This window comes from Pleurodeles waltl, chromosome 1_1 (genome assembly GCF_031143425.1).
Source record: "Pleurodeles waltl isolate 20211129_DDA chromosome 1_1, aPleWal1.hap1.20221129, whole genome shotgun sequence".
Lineage (NCBI taxonomy): Eukaryota > Metazoa > Chordata > Amphibia > Caudata > Salamandridae > Pleurodeles > Pleurodeles waltl.
In genome coordinates this window covers 251655005-251678034 of record NC_090436.1, presented here as the reverse complement: position 1 = coordinate 251678034, position 23030 = coordinate 251655005, and positions in this window count along the sequence as shown.

Below are 23030 nucleotides of genomic sequence, written 5' to 3'. Positions count from 1 at the left end.
GGTGCTTTCCTCTATAATGCTATAGAGCAGTTTGTTTTTAATGAATTATTGCTGTTGTATTTGGAACTCAGTTGTCTTCTTTTCTGGCTTGATTTGTCTCAATTTGTGATGAATGAGAAAGGGACATAGAGGTAATGCTTCCATTGCTTATTGGTAACTGCATTACTCTTACTCCCACTCCCTTGCAGGGGCAGCTAGTACCCTTTGAAAGTGGTGGGGTGAGTGAAGTGCCCCACCACTTCCCCCAAAAAACAAAATAAAACACCCCCTCCCTCCAAAACCCCAAAGTAAGCAACCCCTCCCTTCAAAATCCTGAAATAAAATACCTCCTCCCTCCAAAAGCCCAAATAAATACATACCCACTAACTACAAAATAAAACAGAACCACTACACTTGCATGTATTACACATTTCAAATCAAATAAAATAAAATAAAATGGTACTTACCCACAGGGTGCACACCCTACTTGGTATTTGTCTGCTGTCGGATGCATGAAGAGCTCCCCTAACCAATCCAGACCAGCATGAAAGAAGCACCTAGACTGGATGGAGTGGGATGGCTAGACGCTCCTACAGGCCCTGGAGGCCTGTGCTTGGTCTCCACTTGGCTGTCTAAGACAGCTGGGTGGAGAGCTCCATAGTGCGCATGTCACTTTGGTCGGCGCAAGACAGGCGGCCAAAGTGACGTACTCTTTGGAGTGTCCACTCAACCCTGCTTCAGTCCTCCATGTTGACAACTGGAAGCAGAGGACATGCCCAGCATGTCTCTGGGCTCAGGGCTGCAGTGCGCACTGTGCATATTGGTAAAAATAAAATGGCAATTAAATCTTTTCATTGCCATTCTATTTTTTCCTGTGGTGGCCTGTAGTGGATGGGGAAGTGGTTGAGAGGGGGGATTATTCCCCACCCTCCGAAAGAAACCACCTCTGCTTCCTCACCTTCACTCAAAATCCCTACCATTGCGAAACAACTGAGTTGCATTAGCAGTTAAGCTTGTTTACGAACAGGAGGAAACAGTGTTCAGAGGGGCCTTTTATTCTGATTGATGGTGGCAGTTTCGCATCTAATTGACACAAGGATGCCTTAATTTGTGATGAATGAAGGTGATGGAGTAGGACTAGAAGTAATGTAATTACCGGTAAGCAACAGAAGTATTTTAACCTGTTCTTTTTTCCAACTGTACATAATAAACCTTTTCTTAACTGTCTTTTTAAATTTGGCCTATGAACAGCTTTAGCTATCTTGCCATCTTCCTGGTTTTGTTGTTTTAATCATAATGAAATGAGAAGCATATATACCTATGTGGGTTTTGGATGAGCCCTCTCCATCCATTGGTCTGCTCAGTAATCATCAACATTTTGATTGCACTCACCTTAGCATACAGCATGGGGCACTGAGTCAACCCAATATTGTCATTAAGGGACAGATGTACTAACATTAGGAACAGTGATTATCTAAATGTGATTATCTCCAAACTGCAATTAACAAGTACCTATTCCTAAATTATGAAACTCTTTATGTTAAAATAGCCATGTCAGGTGACTACTCTCTGGTGGGCCAGGTGGCCGCTGCAGCGACTATGATGGCCGCCTGCCTATGAAGTTCCTGCGGTTGTGGTTTACAAGCAGCATGGATCGCCACGCCGCTGCATCTAACTCCGGACCGTGGGAGTGGGGGAACTCCGCATGCAGCATTCACAGCCGTCAAACTCTCCTGTTGTCATTAGTCCACCATGCGCGGCCCAGCCCACCTCGGAGGCCCTGTGGCGACAGGGGCCGCAGGCGAGCCTGAGGCCTAGACTACAGAGTCTTGCTGGTGCTGCAGGCCCCACCTCCCTCACCTGCCATCTTCAGAGAATGAGGTGTGACAGACAGCGTTTGGCGCTCCTCAACCTGGGGGTTCCCGCCTCTGCAGCCAGCTATGATGAGCTAGCTCCCAGCCCGCACTGGACGCCGGTGCTGGCCACAGGCCCTTGCAGCCCGCAAGGGCCTTCTTGTGAGTGCTCCCTGTGCAGCATGATTTGTCCCCCCCAATTCTGGTAAGTACGCACTGTGGGGGCGAGTGAACTTTGGTCTGCCTGCACAACTGATGTGCCTGCCTGGAGTGCGTTGCAGACTGCACAACCCAGCTGGCATCTGCAACTCAGGTGCCTCCTCCTCCTTTCCCATTCCATCTCGCTGGCTGCGGGCGCCAAGCCTTCACATCCACGTCCTGCTGTCACTGTGGCTGGCTGCTGCACTCCCACCCTCTGCCATCATACTTCCCGACCTCACTGATTAAGCCCACATCCATCAAACGTTGCTAAACCCCTCCCCCTGCCCCCCGCTGGCCACCTATCAAATGCACTGTGTTCCATCTGCCCTATGGAACGCTCTTGCTGACGCCACCCTAGCTGCCTGACTGAAACCTAGTAAACATTCGGTATTGACAGCCCACTATTGAACTGAGATACTAACTCTGGATGCACTGCGTACTGTGACCTGTTCTCCATCCCCCACTTTGGGACTGACCACAACTGCTTATCTGCTCTAACCAGACGCCTCCTGTGATCCCCCATTGGCGACAAACACATGTCTGAGACCCACTCGCTGGGGTAGAAGTTGCTACTCCAGTCATCTGAGCAGTCCGTGGCGAGGTCCCACTGTCCCTGTCGCCCATTCCCAGCCTCGCTGATTACCTTCATCTACCAAACTTCATGATAGGTCGGGGTGACCCAAAGTAGTGCAAGTTGCTTTTCGAACAAGCTAAGATGCCGCAATGTCCAGCCTCTCACTATAGCACAGATAAGCCATCGGACAGAGAAGAAGGCTCTGATGGCCTCAGCGGTGCAACCGCTATCTTTGCAGAGCTAAGAACCGGATTATGCTCTATAGACACTTGCTTTGAAACCTTTACCGGTTGCAACGACCGCATGGGTGAGCGTTTAGATTGCGAAAACATTAGCAAAGATGGCGCTAAGGAATGAATCTTTGGCTTAGAGGGTGGAGTGACCTCCATGGCGAAACTGTTAGACAAAATTTTACTTATCTTGAAACCCGTTGCAATAAAAACCGAGGACATGGAGTTGCAGTCTCGCAAAAACAACATATGCATCCTGGGTTGTCTTTAAAAGGCTGACCTCACCGCATCCCACTGGCGGACCGTTACTTGCGATCCTGGTTACACTTTCCAATTCCTCTCCGTCAGACAAACCACACCGACCAAAGTGTTGCCTCCTCCTCCATGGTGTATACCAACCAGTCGTATAAGTGGTTGTTTATTTTTATCTTTCTTGTTCTGTGGATTCACTGGATGCTTTGATGTCTAGTATGGGGGGTAACTGTTGCTTTGATTCAAGTTGTTTTTGTTTTGTTTGCATATGTATGCCTCTTGGGTACTTTTTACATTACATACTGACATGGCATGCTTCACCTTACATCTCCATTCCTACTAGCACAGGATGATAGCCGAGCAATGGTGACAGATATCACCCTCCTCACCTGGAATATACGCAACAATAATAACCCACTGTAGGAAGTTGGCTCTGTATATACTATTTCAAAGTAAGAAATAGTGTACACATAGTCCAAGGGTTCCCCTTAGAGGTAAGATAGTGGGAAAAAGAGAGAATTCTAATGCCCTATTTTGTGGTAGTGTGGTGAAGCAGTAGGCTTATCAGAGGGTAGTGTTAGGCATTTGTTGTACACACACAGGCAATAAATGAGGAACACACACTCAAAGACAATTCCAGGCCAATAGGTTTTTATATAGAAAAATATATTTTCTTAGTTTATTTTAAGATCCACAGGTTCAAGATTTACTATTTCACTCAGGTATCTTAGGAACTTTGAATTATCACAATAGCATGTACAGTTTTTGCAAAAATGGCAATAAGCTATTTTAAAAGTGGACACTGCAAAAATCAACAGTTCCTGTGGGAAGTAAGTAATTGTTAAGTTCACAGGTAAGTAAAACACTTACAGGGTTCAAAGTTGGGTCCAAGGTAGCCCACCGTTGTGGGTTCAAGGCAACCCCAAAGTTACCACACCAGCAGCTCAGGGCTTCACAGGTTGCTGGTCCCTGTCGGATGTGTCGCTGGAGCAGGTTTTTGAAGTTGGAGACAGGCCGGTAGGGCTGGGGCTAAAACAGTTGTCGTCTTCCTCGTTCTCTGCAGGCTTGTAGGTCAGCAGTCCTTCTTCTTTCTTCAGGTTGCAGGAATCTGATCTCCTGGGATCTGGGGAGCCCCTAAATACTGAATTTAGGGGTTTGTTTAGGTCTGGGAGGGCAGTAGCCAATGGCTACTGTCCTTGAGGGTGGCTACACCCTCTTTGTGCCTCCTCCCTGTGGTGGGGGGCACATCCCTAATCCTATTGGGGGAATCCTGCATCTGCAAGATGGAGCATTTCTAAAAGTCAGAGTCACCTCAGCTCAGGACACCTTAGGGGTTGTCCTGACTGGCCAGTGACTCCTCCTTGTTTTTCTCATTATCTCCTCCAGCCTTGCCACCAAAAGTGGGGGCAGTGGCCGGAGGGGCGGGCATCTCCACTAGCTGGGATGCCCTGTGGCGCTGTAACAAAGGGGGCGAGCCTATGCCACAGGCAGTGTGATGTTGGCATGGCACTCTGAGGGGAGTGCCATGTCGACTTAGTCATTTTCTCCCCACCAGCACACACAAGCTGGCAAGCAGTGTGTCTGTGCTGAGTGAGAGGTCCCTAGGGTGGCATAAGACATGCTGCAGCTCTTACAGACCTTCCCTACCATCAGGGCCCTTGGTACTAGGGGTACCAGTTACAAGGGACTTACCTAGGGGCCAGGGTTGTGCCAATTTTGGAGACAAAGGTACAGTCTAGGGAAAGAACACTGGTGCTGGGGCCTGGTTAGCAGGCCTCAGCACACTTTCAAATCATAACTTGGCATCAGCCATGGCAAAAAGTCAGGGATTAACCATGCCAAGGAGGCATTTCCTTACACCCACATGGAGGCAAGATGGTCTTCTCATACGTGTCTCAAAACGGGGTTAAAATAGTCCTTTCTCCCGGAGAGCCACCTCCTTCCCAAGGACTCCCAAAGATATGTTTCCACATGGGGCACACATTTCTACTGTTTAAGCTACTAATCCAGAAAAGTCTGTATCCTCACACATAAAAGTATTCCTTGCTCCCTCTTGGCGACCCATGCAGATCCGGACGGTAGCTACATCATATTGTATGGCACTCTGGTGGTCAAACATGTGCTACTGGTCAATGTGCATGCCCCTAATACCGATATGCCTGAGTTTTTCCAAGACATACATGCACACATGGGGAGGGGGATTTCTAAATGGTCCTGAACCCCTTGACAGATTTCTATAGTGCGAAACCAAGTAGCAAGCCCCACGCTCTGACTGCTCTCCGCCACATTATCGAGAAACATGCTATCACTGACATCTGGCGAGCTCGTCACTCCTCCTCAGACTACATTTTCTACTCCGCCCCACATGCTGTGTGGACTCTCCTTGACTACTGGCTTTTCTCAGCCAACGCCTCACTCTGGACCACAGACGTGCAGTATCTCCCTCGCACTCTGTCAGATCTCTGTCCAGTTCTCCTGAAGCTACGAGTCCCCTATGGAACTGGCCCAACACGCTCCTAGAGATTCCCCAGGGATAGCCTACATGAGCAGGTCTTTCATACTGAAGTACCCAACTCAATTGTCAAATACTTTACTCTCAATGTGGGCAAGATAGCATCGCAAACCACTCTCTGGGACACCTTCAAGGCCTACGTCTGTGGCATCTGCAACTCGAACCATGCAGGTATCCTACAAAACATACGCATCCAGCTGTCTTGTGTTGAATCTGACCTTCATGTAACACTTCCCATCTGCACAGTCGATCAGTCCTGATGGCAGAATTTTGTGACTTGGCAGGCAGGGAGGTGGCATATATGGGGAAGCATGCTACCGCCAGAAGCTATGGGGGTGGGGTTTTGGGGTGGGGGGCCCTGGCCATACATTGGCACAACTCCTCTGCCCCAACCCACTTAGTGGATATGTTACTAAACTCTGCCTCTCCACTCGGGAGCATATCACTGATAGCGAGGGTACCTTGGCAGAACTTCATTGCTATTATAAACAACTATACACCTCCCGCCTGCCTGCTGATGACCCGGAGATTTCGACCTACCTTGCTGAGGTGACAATTGTATGGTAACTGAAGGCCAACACAGTTTCCTGAGTGAACCCATAACGAGTGAGGAAATCCTCCAAACCATTGATGCTTGGGACAGATCCAAAGCCCCTGGCCTTGACAGCCTCACTGGCGCATTTTAGAACACCTATATTCACCTACTGGCTCCACACCTAGTAGCCATATTTGCACAGACTTTGGAGACAGGTGACCTGCCACCCATACTGCGGGAGACGGTGATTACAATCCTCTTTAAACCTGACAAGGAACCCCACATGTGCACCTCTTACCGCCTCATTTCTATCCTCAATTTAAATAATAAGATCCTGGCTAAGGTGCTCACCCAGTCTGGTTTCGTGCCCCATAGGTCAGCTTCCCTCAATTTATATACAATATTTGCACAAGATCTCGCCAAGGACCCCCGCAGTGGTGGCCCTGCTGGATGCCGAGAAGGCGTTTGACTCCTTGGAGTGGCCCTTCCTGAGAGCGATGCTCTCAAAGCTACGGCTTCCCATCTGCGTTATTTCACTAATGCTCCTTTATTCCCACCCTACGGCAAGACTCAGGGTGCACGGCACAATTACTGATGCTCCCCCCGTCACCAGGGGCACCAGGCTGGGTTGCCCTCTATCCCCCCCTTCTTTCATTATTTCTATGGACCCCCTAGCCTGTCACCTCCAGGACAAACATCTGCATCAAGCCTAACTCAGGGGCCTCTTTTGGTATCCCTATATGCGGGTGACATACTGCTCTTTGTCCACCACTGCAGGCAGCTTCCCACCCTTCATCTGTGAAATTTCACGTTTTGGTTGACTCTCAGGACTCCACAATAACTGGGCCAGGTTGGAACTTTTCCCCCTGGCGGAGAGTGCCCAACCTGCCAATGCTGAATATCCATTAATCTGGAACTTGGATTCTGCTAAATATCTGGGCATACACCTACAATGGAACAAGGAACATATACTTTGGCTTAATTATGGGCCTAGCATCGATAAACTCCTAGTCTCTATGGTCAGAGGAGTGTTAGTGATTTAAATGGTAGTCCTCCCCACTTCCTGTATCTTTTCCTTAATATTCCCATACCACTGACACAACAATTTTTTATCACGCTCTGAAGACTTTTCTTACAACTTATATGGGCAGTATGTAAACCCTGCGTTCTCTGGGACACAGTAACCCTCCCCTACGATTGTGGAGGGTTTGGTGTTTTCGGATTTCCAACTGTATTATCTTGCTGCACAATGGCAATACACACACCGCTGGTATTATCCAGATGCCAGGGTCCCTTAACTTAAACCACAGAGTGACCAGTTTGGTAAGCTCCCTTTCAAATTAGTGTCAGCAAAGGCCATCACTATGGACCAACTGACAGGCAGACCGTATCCACTACCTACTGGGCCTGGCAGAAACACCACTCCATAGTGGGCAGGGGTATCCTCTACTCACCTGCCCTCCCCCTTACTGATGATTCCTGGCTTCTCCTCACATGCGAGACATTTGTCAAAGGCACTCTCAAGCATTATGACTTATATACCGTAGGATATGTACTCGCTGATGGACATGCTATAACACATGCGGACGACGCTCGCTTTTGTAATTCTCCCTTCATAGAGCACTCTGTCTTGCGGTGACTACTTAAAGCCCTCGCCTCTTGCATACCCACTTACCCCTGAAGACTTCCCTCCACTAACCCTTATTATATCAGAGACAGATGGCAACCGCCTGGTTTCTCAGATATTCCATGCCTGCATGGCCCAGAAACCCAACTCCACCCAACGTGCTTGGGAGCCATGGGGAACAAACCTAGGCCACACGTTAACCAATAAAGTGTGAACGTACTGTTGCTCTCCAACGAAGCTCGTTTCAGTCAATCATAAACACAAACCCCAGCATTTTAAATTTCTCCTTCTCAAGTACCTACCCCCGAAATAACTTGCACGCTTTGACCCCACACGCTCGTCCCAATGTCCCAAATGCCATGCCCTGAATGTAGAATTTGCGCACTTAACATGGTCATGCCCCTCACTCAGTAAAGCGTTATTGGACCACTAGTTTTTCTACACTTTCCTCCATGACCGATACTATGGTCACACTAGACCCACTAGTGGTGCTATTAGGATACATGCACAACATCCCCAGGTCTGTCTGCAGATTTGCATCTATATTGCTTCTGCTGGTCAAGCGGGAGCTAGCATTACACTGGGGCAGCAGGCACTGTCACACAGACTCCGCCTGGTTAAAGCACATGTCTCAATGTGATCCGGTTATCACTACGCGCAGTTACAGCCACTTACCTCTAGGCCCAAGTATATCTGGCAAACTCTTTGAGATTACTTAGTTGCCTTGGAATCAGATTACTTCGAATAACCAATACAGCCTAGCCATCTCATACATACTTGTCAGCATAGCTTAGGGTCACTTTAAAATATCTCATGATTATTTCATGCTTTTCTTAGATCTCTGACGAACCATTGTTTTTATACTGCTCTTCACCTTTCCTTATGGACGACATGCTATGTATCATGTGGATAACTCCGGTACCTGTAGGTTTTTACCTCTTCTCTTCTTTCTCTGTATATTCATTTCTCAGCAAAACTTTAATAAACACAATTTAAAAAAATTGTGATACCGAGTGGGTCGCAAATTGAACTACCTCATAAATATTAATGAGGAAGGCCACAATTTACGACCCACTAGGAATCATCGCCATGACAGGGATGGTGGCCTGCTTGGGTCAGCAGACCACCATGTCTATGTTTGCTATATAATAAAGCATTATATATTTATTTTTTTTCAAATGCAGCTCGTTACACTTACATTTTTTGCATTCACCAACAATAAGGGGTCCCAAAGGGACCCATTTGCAAATGAGTTACGCCAACCAGTTTGTAGTTGGTTAAAGATTAATGTTATGCGAAAGGAATTTGGTTGCAAAACATTGATTAATAACATTCCGATTTAGAATTTGGAAGGGAGTACCCCTTCCAAATACCAAATCATAAATTGCAATTCAGTAACATGTTATCAAATCACAATATGATGTTTTTACATAAAGAAAATCCTTTCTGTGAACACAAACGGCACGATTCTGTGATTCAGGCAGTTTGCGACCTAAAAAAAAAAGCATTGCACTTCTGGCCCTTAGTGTTTTGGACTATGAGTGACATTATTTTGCATGATCATCCATAAACAATCACTTGGGGAGCAAAGTTTAGTGCTAGGAATTGTCTGCCAAGGCTGTTCAACTAATCCTTTTTGTTTTCTAAAACAATTTTTCTGCTTTTTTGGAAGCTGCATGTGAAAAAAAATGAAAACATTGCCCTTGCCAAAGCTAGACATATTGGCTTTGCCAATGCTCGTTTGAAAAGGGCTGCTGTCTGTGGAAGAGTTGTGCAATATTGTGAGGGATGATGGTGGCCTGTGGTGGCAAAATGAGGGCTTGACGAAAGTTGAGGGGCCCTTTCAAGATGGCTTAAAACCACAAAAGATATTGTCAAGTACAAAGGGCCACATTTACAAGAAAGTGGCACATCACTAGTAATGCGCCACTTTTCTTGCAGCCCCCTTGCGTCCCCTAATGCCACCATGGTAGCGTCGTATTTACAAAACGACACACCATGGCGCATGTTAGGGGCAAAGCGTCGTTTTTTTGACACTATTGTAATGCTATACTGGATTGGCGTAAAAAGATTAAGCTAATCTAGCATAGTGTTAACAGGCCCATTAAAATCACTGGGGGCCTCATTTTAACACCTGCTTTATGCATGCATAAGAAAAGTTACTAGAAATGGCGCAATGGAATCTTGTAGTAGCGACCCTCTAACGATTATGTATGATGTGGCTGTAAGGAAATGCCTCCTTGGCATGGTTACCCCCTGACTTTTTGCCTTTGCTGATGCCAAGTTATGATTTGAAAGTGTGCTGAGGCCTGCTAACCAGGCCCCAGCACCAGTGTTCTTTCCATAACCTGTACTTTTGTTTTCACAATTGGCACACCCTGGCATCCAGGTAAGTCCCTTGTAACTGCTACCCCTGGTACCAAGGGCCCTGATGCCAGGGAAGGTCTCTAACGGCTGCAGCACATCTTATGCCACCCTGGAAGACCCCTCACTCAGCACAGACACACTGCTTGCCAGCTTGTGTGTGCTTGTGGGGATAAAATGACTAAGTCGACATGGCACTCCCCTCAGGGTGCCATGCCAACCTCACACTGCCTATAGGCATAGACAGGTCACCCCTCTAGCAGGCCTTACAGCCCTAAGGCAGGGTACACTATACCACAAGTGAGGGCATAGGTGCATGAGCACTATGCCCCTACAGTGTCTAAGCAAAACCTTAGACATTGTAAGTGCAGGGTAGCCATAAGAGTATATGGTCTGGGAGTCTGTCATACACGAACTCCACAGCACCATAATGGCTACACTGAAAACTGGGAAGTTTGGTATCAAACTTCTCAGCACAATAAATGCACACTGATGCCAGTGTAAATTTTATTGTGAAATACACCCCAGAGGGCATCTTAGAGATGCCCCCTGAAACCATACCGACTTCCAGTGTGGGCTGACTAGTTTTAGCAGCCTGCCACACACCAGACATGTTGCTGGTCACATGGGGAGACTGCCTTTGTCACTCTGTGGCTAGTAACAAAGCCTGTACTGGGTGGAGATGCTTCTCACCTCCCCCTGCAGGCACTGTAAAACCTGGCGGTGAGCCTCAAAGGCTCACCCCCTTTGTTACAGCACCCCAGGGCACTCCAGCTAGTGGAGTTGCCCACCCCCTGTGGCCACGGCCCTACCTTTGGGGCAAGGCCAGAGGAGATAATGAGAAAAACAAGGAGGAGTCACTGGCCAGTCAGGACAGCCCCTAAGGTGTCCTGAGCTGAGGCGACTCTTACTTTTAGAAATCCTCCATCTTGCAGATGGAGGATTCCCCCAATAGGATTAGGGATGTGCCCCCCTCCCCTCAGGGAGGAGGCACAAAGAGGGTGTAGACACCCTCAGGGCAAGTAGCCATTGGCTACTAACACCCCAGACCTAAACACACCCATAAATCGAGTATTTAGGGGCTCCCAGAACCTAGCAAGATAGATTCCTGCAACCTAAGATGAAGAAGGACTGCTGACCTGAAAGCCCTGCAGAGAAGACGGAGACACCAACTGCTTTGGCCCCAGCTCTACCGGCCTGTCTCCCCACTTCAAGAAAAACTGCAACAGCGACGTGTTCCACAGGGTTCAGCGACCTCTTAAGCCTCAGAGGACTACCCTGCATCTAAAAGGATCAAGAACTCCCGAGGACAGCGGCTCTGCTCCAAAGAAAAAACATCTTTGCAACAAAGAAGCAACTTTTAAAGAACACACGTGTCCTGCCGGAAGCATGAGACTATGCACTCTGCACCCAACGCCCCCGGCTCGACTTGTGGAGAACCAACACTACAGGGAGGACTCCCCAGCGACTGCGAGCCCGTGAGCAGCCAGAGTTGACCCCCCTGAGCCCCCACAGCGACACCTGCAGAGGGAATCCAGAGGCTCCCCCTGACCGCGACTGCCTGCTTCTAAGAACCCGACGCCTGGTAAGGACTCTGCACCCGCAGCCCCCAGGACCTGAAGGATCCGACCTCCAGTGCAGGAGCGACCACCAGGTGGCCCTCTCCCTTGCCCAGGTGGTGGCTACCCCGAGGAGCCCCCCCTTGCCTGCCTGCATCGCTGAAGAGACCCCTGGGTCTCCCATTGAACTACATTGCAAACCTGACGCCTGTTTGCACACTGCACCCGGCCGCCCCAGTGCCGCTGTGGGTGTACTTTTTGTGCTGACTTGTGTCCCCCCCGGTGCCCTACAAAACCCCCCTGGTCTGCCCTCCGAAGACGCGGGTACTTACCTGCTGGCAGACTGGAACCGGGGCACCCCCTTCTCCATTGAAGCCTATGCATTTTGGGCACCACTTTGACCTCTGCCCCTGACCGGCCCTGAGCTGCTGGTGTGGTAACTTTGGGGTTGCTCTGAACCCCCAACGGTGGGCTACATTGGACCCAACTTTGAATCCTGTAGATGGTTTACTTACCTGCAAAACTAACAAACACTTGCCTCCCCAGGAACTGTTGAAAATTGCAGTGTCCAGTTTTAAAATAGCTTATAGCCATTTGTGTGAAAACTGTATATGCTATTTTGCTAATTCAAAGTTCCTAAAGTTCCTAAGTGAAATACCTTTCATTTAAAGTATTGTTTGTAAATCTTGAACCTGTGGTTCTTAAAATAAACTAAGAAAATATATTTTCTTTATAAAAACCTATTGGCCTGGAATTGTCTTTGAGTGTGTGTTCCCCATTTATTGCCTGTGTGTGTACAACAGATGCTTAACACTACCCTCTGATAAGCCTACTGCTCGACCACACTACCACAAAATAGAGCATTAGAATTATCTCTTTTTGCCACTATCTTACCTCTAAGGGGAACCCTTGGACTCTGTGCATGCTATTTCTTACTTTGAAATAGTGCATACAGAGCCAACTTCCTACATTGGTGGATCAGCGGTGGGGTACAATACTTTGCATTTGCTGGACTACTCAGCCAATACCTGATCACACGACTAAATTCCAAAAATTTCCATTAGAAACTGATTTTTGAAATTTGAGCTATTTTTCGAAATTTTTAAAAGTCCTGCTAGGGCTTTGTGTTAGTCCCTGTTAGCATTTCTTTTAGAGTTTAAAAGTGTTGTAAAAGTTTGAATTAAGTTCTAGAGATAGTTTTAGATTCTTAAAAAGTATTCCAACTTTTAGAAACATAGGGCCAGATGTAGAAAAGCTTTAGCGACTCGCAAACGGCGAAAAACGCAGTTTGCGATGCGCTAAAGCCCATTTGGTATGTAGAAATGCTTTTTGCGAGTCGGAACTGACTCGCAAAATGCATTTCCGAGTCGCAAATAGGAAGGGATGTTCCCTTCCTATTTGCGAGTCGCACTTGTATGCAATTCCATTTGCGACCGCGAAAGCGGTCGCAAATGGACTCGCAGTTACCATCCACTTGAAGTGGATGGTAACCCAGTCGCAAACGGGAAGGGGTCCCCAGGGGACCCCTTCCCCTTTCTGTCTGGCATTAAAAATAATTTTTCAGAGCAGGCAGTGGTCCAATGGACCACTACCTGCCCTGAAAAATACCGAAACAAAAGGTTCCACAGGGTTCAGCGACCTCTTAAGCCTCAGAGGACTACCCTGCATCTAAAAGGATCAAGAACTCCTGAGGACAGCGGCTCTGCTCCAAAGAAAAAACATCTTTGCAACAAAGAAGCAACTTTTAAAGAACACACGTGTCCTGCCGGAAGCATGAGACTATGCACTCTGCACCCAACGCCCCCGGCTCGACTTGTGGAGAACCAACACTACAGGGAGGACTCCCCAGCGACTGCGAGCCCGTGAGCAGCCAGAGTTGACCCCCCTGAGCCCCCACAGCGACACCTGCAGAGGGAATCCAGAGGCTCCCCCTGACCGCGACTGCCTGCTTCTAAGAACCCGACGCCTGGTAAGGACTCTGCACCCGCAGCCCCCAGGACCTGAAGGATCCGACCTCCAGTGCAGGAGCGACCACCAGGTGGCCCTCTCCCTTGCCCAGGTGGTGGCTACCCCGAGGAGCCCCCCCTTGCCTGCCTGCATCGCTGAAGAGACCCCTGGGTCTCCCATTGAACTACATTGCAAACCTGACGCCTGTTTGCACACTGCACCCGGCCGCCCCAGTGCCGCTGTGGGTGTACTTTTTGTGCTGACTTGTGTCCCCCCCGGTGCCCTACAAAACCCCCCTGGTCTGCCCTCCGAAGACGCGGGTACTTACCTGCTGGCAGACTGGAACCGGGGCACCCCCTTCTCCATTGAAGCCTATGCATTTTGGGCACCACTTTGACCTCTGCCCCTGACCGGCCCTGAGCTGCTGCTGTGGTAACTTTGGGGTTGCTCTGAACCCCCAACGGTGGGCTACATTGGACCCAACTTTGAATCCTGTAGATGGTTTACTTACCTGCAAAACTAACAAACACTTGCCTCCCCAGGAACTGTTGAAAATTGCAGTGTCCAGTTTTAAAATAGCTTATAGCCATTTGTGTGAAAACTGTATATGCTATTTTGCTAATTCAAAGTTCCTAAAGTTCCTAAGTGAAATACCTTTCATTTAAAGTATTGTTTGTAAATCTTGAACCTGTGGTTCTTAAAATAAACTAAGAAAATATATTTTTCTTTATAAAAACCTATTGGCCTGGAATTGTCTTTGAGTGTGTGTTCCCCATTTATTGCCTGTGTGTGTACAACAGATGCTTAACACTACCCTCTGATAAGCCTACTGCTCGACCACACTACCACAAAATAGAGCATTAGAATTATCTCTTTTTGCCACTATCTTACCTCTAAGGGGAACCCTTGGACTCTGTGCATGCTATTTCTTACTTTGAAATAGTGCATACAGAGCCAACTTCCTACATTGGTGGATCAGCGGTGGGGTACAATACTTTGCATTTGCTGGACTAATCAGCCAATACCTGATCACACGACTAAATTCCAAAAATTTCCATTAGAAACTGATTTTTGAAATTTGAGCTATTTTTCGAAATTTTTAAAAGTCCTGCTAGGGCTTTGTGTTAGTCCCTGTTAGCATTTCTTTTAGAGTTTAAAAGTGTTGTAAAAGTTTGAATTAAGTTCTAGAGATAGTTTTAGATTCTTAAAAAGTATTCCAACTTTTAGAAACATAGGGCCAGATGTAGCAAAGCTTTAGCGACTCGCAAACGGCGAAAAACGCAGTTTGCGATGCGCTAAAGCCCATTTGGTATGTAGAAATGCATTTTGCGAGTCGGAACTGACTCGCAAAATGCATTTCCGAGTCGCAAATAGGAAGGGATGTTCCCTTCCTATTTGCGAGTCGCACTTGTATGCAATTCCATTTGCGACCGCGAAAGCGGTCGCAAATGGACTCGCAGTTACCATCCACTTGAAGTGGATGGTAACCCAGTCGCAAACGGGAAGGGGTCCCCAGGGGACCCCTTCCCCTTTCTGTCTGGCATTAAAAATAATTTTTCAGAGCAGGCAGTGGTCCAATGGACCACTACCTGCCCTGAAAAATACCGAAACAAAAGGTTTCGGTTTATTTTTCAAAGTGCAGCTCGTTTTCCTTTAAGGAAAACGGGTTGCACTTTGAAAAAAAAAAAACTGCTTTATTTAAAAGCAGTCACGGACATGGAGGTCTGCTGTTCCCAGCAAGCCTCCATCCCCTTGAGTGCCCTGAATCGCTATGGGGTCGCAAATTGCGACCCACCTCATTAATATTAATGAGGTGGGTCTTTGCGACCCCATAGCGACTCGCAGAAGGTGTCTGAGACACCTTTCTGCATCCCAAATTGCGACTTGCAATTTGCGAGTCGCAGGGACTCGCAAATTGCAAGTCGCAATTTGGGCTTTTGCTACATCTGGCCCATAATGTCTACTACAGAAGAGATTGTGATGGAACTCAACCTCACCCCTTACCTGCATCTTAGGATGTCAGAGTTAATGTCTCTCTGCAAAATCAAAAAGATTAAAACTGGTTCAAACCCTACCAAAGTACAGCTCCAGGAGCTTTTGGCAGAGTTTGCTAAAAACAACCCCTCTGATGATGGCCTCACAGAGGGGGACCCTAGTGACTTGGAGGATTTCCCACCTCCAGTCCTAGATAGGGAGCCCAGGGTCTCTCAAACCCTGACTCCAAATGTGATAGTCAGAGATGCTGCTTCTCTCACAGGAGAGTCCAGCAACTCTGGAAGCATTGAGGGCAGCCTCAATGAAGATGACCTCCTGTTAGCCAGGATGGACAAAAGATTGGCTGTAGAGAGGCAGCTCCTAGCCATAGAAAGGGAAAGACAAGAGATGGGCCTAGGTCCCATCAATGGTGGCAGCAACATAAATAGGGTCAGAGATTCTCCTGCCATGTTGAAAATCCCTAAAGGGATTGTAACTAAATATGAAGATGGTGATGACATCACCAAATGGTTCACAGCTTTTGAGAGGGCTTGTGCAACCAGAAAAGTAAACAGATCTCACTGGGGTGCTCTCCTTTGGGAAATGTTCACTGGAAAGTGTAGGGATAGACTCCTCACACTCTCTGGAAAAGATGCAGAATCCTATGACCTCATGAAGGCTACCCTGATTGAGGGCTTTGGATTATCCACTGAGGAGTATAGAATTAGGTTCAGGGGGGCTAAAAAATCCTCGAGCCAGACCTGGGTTGATTTTGTAGACTTCTCAGTGAAAACACTGGATGGTTGGATTCATGGCAGTGGTGTAAATGATTATGATGGGTTATACAATTTATTTGTGAAAGAACACCTGTTAAGTAATTGTTTCAATGATAAACTGCATCAGCATCTGGTAGACCTAGGACCAATTTCTCCCCAAGAATAGGGAACGAAGGCGGACCATTGGGTCAAGACTAGGGTGACCAAGACTTCCACAGGGGGTGACCAAAAGAAAGGGGTCACAAAGCCTCCCCAGGGGAAGAGTGTTGAGACATCCAAGGGAAAAAGTAAAGAGTCTTCTATAGGGCCCCAAAAACCTGCTCAGGAGGGAGGGTCCAGAGCCTCTTCACAATCCAATTTTGGGTACAAGGGTAAAAACTTTGATCCCAAAAAGCCCTGGTGTCCTAGCTGTAATCAGCAAGGACACCAAACTGGAGACAAGGCCGGTCCCAAGAAAGGTTCCACTTCTAACTCTACTCCAGCTAACACTGGAATGGCCAGTCTCCAAGTGGGATCAACAGTGTGCCCAGAGCAAATCAGGATTCACACTGAAGCTACATTAGTCTCTGAGGGTGGGGTGGATTTAGGCACACTGGCTGCCTGGCCCCCTGATATGCAAAAATACAGGAAGCAACTCTTAATTAATGGGACAAGTGTAGAAGGCCTGAGGGATACAGGTGCCAGTGTCACCATGGTGACAGAGAAACTGGTTTCCGCTGGTCAATAACTGGCTGGACAAACTTATCCAGTCACCAACGCTGACAATCAGACTAAAGTACATCCCATGGCTATGGTAACTTTAGAGTGGGGAGGGGTCAATGGCCTGAAACAGGTGGTGGTCTCCTCAAATATCCCTGTAGACTGTTTGCTTGGAAATGACCTGGAGTCCTCAGCATGGGCTGAGGTAGAACTCAAAACCCATGCAGCCATGCTGGGTATCCCTGAACTGGTGTGTGTCAAGACAAGGGCACAATGCAAGGCTCAGGGTGAAAAAGTGGTGTTGTAGCCTGGAAAAAGGGCCCAACCCTCCAAGAGAAAAGGAAAGAAGACTGGGGAACCAGCTTCAACACAACAAGAGAAAGAGAACCTCTCTTCCCAGGAAGAGGTTCTGCCCTCTGAGGGAACTGAGTCCATGGAGTTAGTACCTTATCAGGTTGAGCTCCTAGGCCCAGGGGGACCCACAAGGGAACATTTGTGTAAGGGGCAAGAAACATGTCCCTCTCCTGAAGGCCTTAGGCAGCAAGCTGCTGAAGAGTCCAAAGGAAAAATAACAGGAACACATAGAGTCTATTGGGAAGATGGACTCCTTTACACTGAGGCAAGGGATCCCAAACCTGGTGCCACTAGGCGAGTGGTAGTGCCTCAGGAGTTTAGAGAGTTCATTCTGACCTTAGCTCATGATATTCCTCTTGCTGGGCATTTGGGACAGACCAAGACTTGGGAGAGATTAGTCAACCATTTCTATTGGCCCAACATGTCCCAGAAGGTAAAGGAGGGTTGTGTCTCCTGTGGCACCTGTCAAGCCAGTGGTAAGACAGGTGGACACCCAAATGCCCCCCTCATTCCACTTTCAGTGGTGGGGGTCCCCTTTGAAAGAGTGGGTGTGGACATAGTGGGTCCACTTGAACCTCCCACAGCCTAAGGGAACCAATACTTACTAGTAGTAGTGGATAATGCTACTAGATACCCTGAAGCAATTTCCCTTAGATCGACTACTGCCCCTGCAGTAGCCAAAGCACTCATTGGTATTTTTACCAGAGTGGGATTTCCTAAAGAGGTGGTGTCTGACAGAGGTACCAACTTCATGTCAGCATACCTGAAGCACATGTGGAATGAGTGTGGGGTGACTTATAAATTCACCACCCCATACCATCCACAAACCAATGGTCTTGTAGAAAGATTTAACAAGACATTGACAGGCATGATCATGGGGCTCCCTGAAAAACTCAAAAGGAGATGGGATGTCCTCTTGCCATGTCTGCTTTTTGCCTACAGAGTGGTGCCTCAGAAGGGAGTAGGGTTTTCCCCCTTTGAACTTCTGTTTGGCCACCCTGTAAGGGGACCACTAGCTCTTGTAAAAGAAGGCTGGGAGAGACCTCTTCATGAGCCTAAACAAGATATAGTGGACTATGTACTAGGCCTACGTTCAAGGATGGCAGAGTACATGGAAAAGGCAAGCAAAAACCTTGAGGCCAGCCAACAGCTCCAGAAGAAGTGATATGACCAAAAGGCTGCTATGGTTGAATTGCAGCCAGGGCAGAAAGTCTGGGTTCTGGAGCCTGTGGTTCCCAGGGCACTTCAGGACAGATGGAGTGGCCCTTACCCAGTGCTAGAGAGGAAGAGTCAGGTCACCTACCTGGTAGACCTAGGCACTAGCAGGACCCCCAAAAGGGTGATCCATGTGAACCGCCTTAAACTCTTCCATGGCAGGGCAGATGTGAATCTGTTGATGGTAACAGATGAGGACCAGGAAGCTGAGAGTGAACCTCTCCCTGATCTCCTCTCCACAGACCCTAAAGATGGCTCAGTTGATGGAGTGATCTATTCAGACACCCTCTCTGGCCAACAGCAATCTGACTGTAGGAAGGTCCTGCAACAGTTTTCTGAGCTCTTTTCCCTAACCCCTGGTCAGACACACCTGTGTTCCCATGATGTGGACACAGGAGACAGCATGCCTGACAAAAACAAAATTTTCAGACAGTCTGACCAAGTTAAGGAAAGCATCAAAGTGGCAGTCCACAAGATGCTGGAATTGGGAGTCATTGAGCACTCTGATAGCCCCTGGGCTAGCCCAGTGGTCTTAGTCCCCAAACCTCACACCAAAGATAGAAAGAGAGAGATGAGGTTCTGTGTGGACTACAGAGGACTTAATTCTGTCACCAAGACAGATGCCCATCCCATTCCAAGGGCAGATGAATTGATTGATAAGCTAGGTGCTGCCAGATACTTAAGTACCTTTGACTTGACAGCAGGGTACTGGCAAATCAAAATGGCACCAGGAGCAAAAGAAAAGACAGCATTCTCCACACCTGATGGGCATTATCAGTTCACTTTTATGCCTTTTGGTTTAAAGAATGCCCCTGCCACCTTCTAAAGGTTGGTGAATCAAGTCCTTGCTGGCTTGGAGTCCTTTAGTGCATCTTATCTTGACGATATTGCTGTCTTTAGCTCCAGCTGGCAGGATCACCTGGTCCACCTGAAGAAGGTTTTAAAGGCCCTGCAAGCAGCAGGCCTCTCTATCAAGGCATCCAAATGCCAGATAGGGCAGGGAACTGTAGTTTACTTGGGACACCTTGTAGGTGGAGGCCAAGTTCAGCCACTCCAGCCCAAGATCCAGACTATTCTGGACTGGGCAGTTCCACAAACCCAGACTCAAGTCAGGGCATTCCTTGGCTTGACTGGGTACTACAGGAGGTTTGTGAAGGGATATGGATCAATAGTGACACCCCTCACAGAACTTACGTCCAAGAAAATGCCCAAGAAGGTAAACTGGACTGTAGAATGCCAACAGGCCTTTGACACCCTGAAACAAGCAATGTGCACAGCACCTGTTCTCAAAGCTCCAGATTACTCCAAGCAGTTCATTGTGCAGACTGATGCCTCTGAACATGGGATAGGGGCAGTATTGTCCCAAACAAATCATGATGGCCTTGACCAGCCTGTTGCTTTCATTAGCAGGAGGTTACTCCCCAGGGAGCAGCGTTGGAGTGCCATTGAGAGGGAGGCCTTTGCTGTGGTTTGGTCCCTGAAGAAGCTGAGACCATACCTCTTTGGTACTCACTTTGTAGTTCAGACTGACCACAGACCTCTCAGATGGCTAATGCAAATGAAAGGTGAAAACCCAAAACTGTTGAGGTGGTCCATCTCCCTACAGGGAATGGACTTTATAGTGGAACACAGACCTGGCACTGCCCATGCCTATGCAGATGGCCTTTCCAGGTTCTTCCACTTAGAAAATGAAGACTCTCTTGGGAAAGGTTAGTCTCATCCTCTTTCGGTTGGGGGGGGGGGTTGCGTAAAGAAATGCCTCCTTGGCATGGTTACCCCCTGACTTTTTGCCTTTGCTGATGCCAAGTTATGATTTGAAAGTGTGCTGAGGCCTGCTAACCAGGCCCCAGCACCAGTGTTCTTTCCCTAACCTGTACTTTTGTTTCCACAATTGGCACAGCCTGGCATCCAGGTAAGTCCCTTGTAAGTGGTACCTCTGGTACCAAGAGCCCTGATGCCAGGGAAGGCCTCTAAGGGTTGCAGCACGTCTTATGCCACCCTTGAAGACCCCTCACTCAGCACAGACACACTGCTTGCCAGCTTGTGTGTGCTGGTGGGAATAAAATTACTAAGTCGATATGGCACTCCCCTCAGGGTGCCATGCCAACCTCACACTGCCTATAGGCATAGATAAGTCACCCCTCTAGCAGGCCTTACAGCCCTAATGCAGGGTGCACTATACCGTAGGTGAGGGCATAGGTGCATGAGCACTATGCCCCTATAGTGTCTAATCAAAACCTTAGACATTGTAAGTGCAGGGTAGCCATAAGAGTATATGGTCTGGGAGTCTGTCATACACGAACTCCACAGCACCATAATGGCTACACTGAAAACTGGGAAGTCTGGTATCAAACTTCTCAGCACAATAAATGCACACTGATGCCAGTGTACATTTTATTGTGAAATACAGTCAAGAGGGCATCTTAGAGATGCCCCCTGAAACCATACCGACTTCCAGTGTGGGCTGACTAGTTTTAGCAGCCTGCCACATACCAGACATGTTGCTGGCCACATGGGAAGAGTGCCTTTGTCACTCTGTGGCTAGTAACAAAGCCTGTACTGGGTGGAGGTGCTTCTCACCTCCCCCTGCAGGCACTGTAACACCTGGCATTGAGCCTCAAAGGCTCACCCCCTTTGTTACAGCACCCCAGGGCACTCCAGCTAGTGAAGTTGCCCGTCCCCTCCGTCCACGGCCCCACTTTTGGCAGCAAGGCCAGAGGAGATAATGAGAAAAACAAGGAGGAGTCACTGGCCAGTCAGGACAGCCCCTAAGGTGTCCTGAGCTGAGGCGACTCTGACTTTTAGAAATCCTCCATCTTGCAGATGGAGGATTCCCCCAATAGGATTAGGGATGTGCCCCCCTCCCCTCAGGGAGGAGGCACAAAGAGGGTGTAGCCACTCTCAGGGCAAGTAGCCATTGGCTACTAACCCCCCAGACCTAAACACACCCCTAAATCGAGTATTAGGGGCTCCCAGAATCTAGCAAGATAGATTCCTGCAACCTAAGATGAAGAAGGACTGCTGACCTGAAAGCCCTGCAGAGAAGACGGAGACACCAACTGCTTTGGCCCCAGCTCTACCGGCCTGTCTCCCCACTACAAGAAAAACTGCAACAGCGACGCGTTCCAGAGGGTCCAGCGACCTCTGAAGCCTCAGAGGACTACCCTGCATCTAAACGGACCAAGAACTCCCGAGGACAGCGGCTCTGCTCCAAAGAAGAAACATCTTTGCAACAAAGAAGCAACTTTTAAAGAACACACGTTTCCTGCCGGAAGCGTGAGACTTTGCACTCTGAACCCGACGCCCCCGGCTCGACTTGTGGAGAACCAACACTACAGGGAGGACTCCCCAGCGACTGCGAGCCCGTGAGCAGCCAGAGTTGACCCCCCTGAGCCCCCACAGCGACGCCTGCAGAGGGAATCCAGAGGCTCCCCTTGACCGCGACTGCCTGCTTCTAAGAACCCGACGCCTGGTAAGGACTCTGCACCCGCAGTCCCCGGGACCTGAAGGATCCGACCTCCAGTGCAGGAGCGACCCCCAGGTGACCCTCTCCCTTGCCCGGGTGGTGGCTACCCCGAGGAGCCCACCCTTGCCTGCCTGCATCGCTGAAGAGACCCCTGGGTCTCCCATTGAACTACATTGCAAACCTGACGCCTGTTTGCACACTGCACCCGGCCGCCCCCGTGCCGCTGAGGGTGTACTTTTTGTGCTGACTTGTTTCCCCCCCGGTGCCCTACAAAACCCCCCTGGTCTGCCCTCCGAAGACGCGGGTACTCACCTGCTGGCAGACTGGAACCGGGGCACCCCCTTCTCCATTGAAGCCTATGCGTTTTGGGCACCACCTTGACCTCTGCACCAGATCTGCCCTGAGCTGCTGGTGTGGTAACTTTGGGGTTGCTCTGAACCCCCAACGGTGGGCTACCTTGGACCCAACTTTGAACCCTGTAGGTGGTTTACTTACCTGCAAAACAAACAAACACTTACCTCCCCCAGGAACTGTTGAAAATTGCAGTGTCCAGTTTTAAAATAGCTTATTGCCATTTGTGTGAAAACTGTATATGCTATTTTGCTAATTCAAAGTTCCTAAAGTTCCTAAGTGAAATACCTTTCATTTAAAGTATTGTTTGTAAATCTTGAACCTGTGGTTCTTAAAATAAACTAAGAAAATATATTTTTCTATATAAAAACCTATTGGCCTGGAATTGTCTTTGAGTGTGTGTTCCCCATTTATTGCCTGTGTGTGTACAACAGATGCTTAGCACTACCCTCTGATAAGCCTACTGCTCGACCACACTACCACAAAATAGAGCATTAGAATTATCTCTTTTTGCCACTATCTTACCTCTAAGGGGAACCCTTGGACTCTGTGCATGCTATTT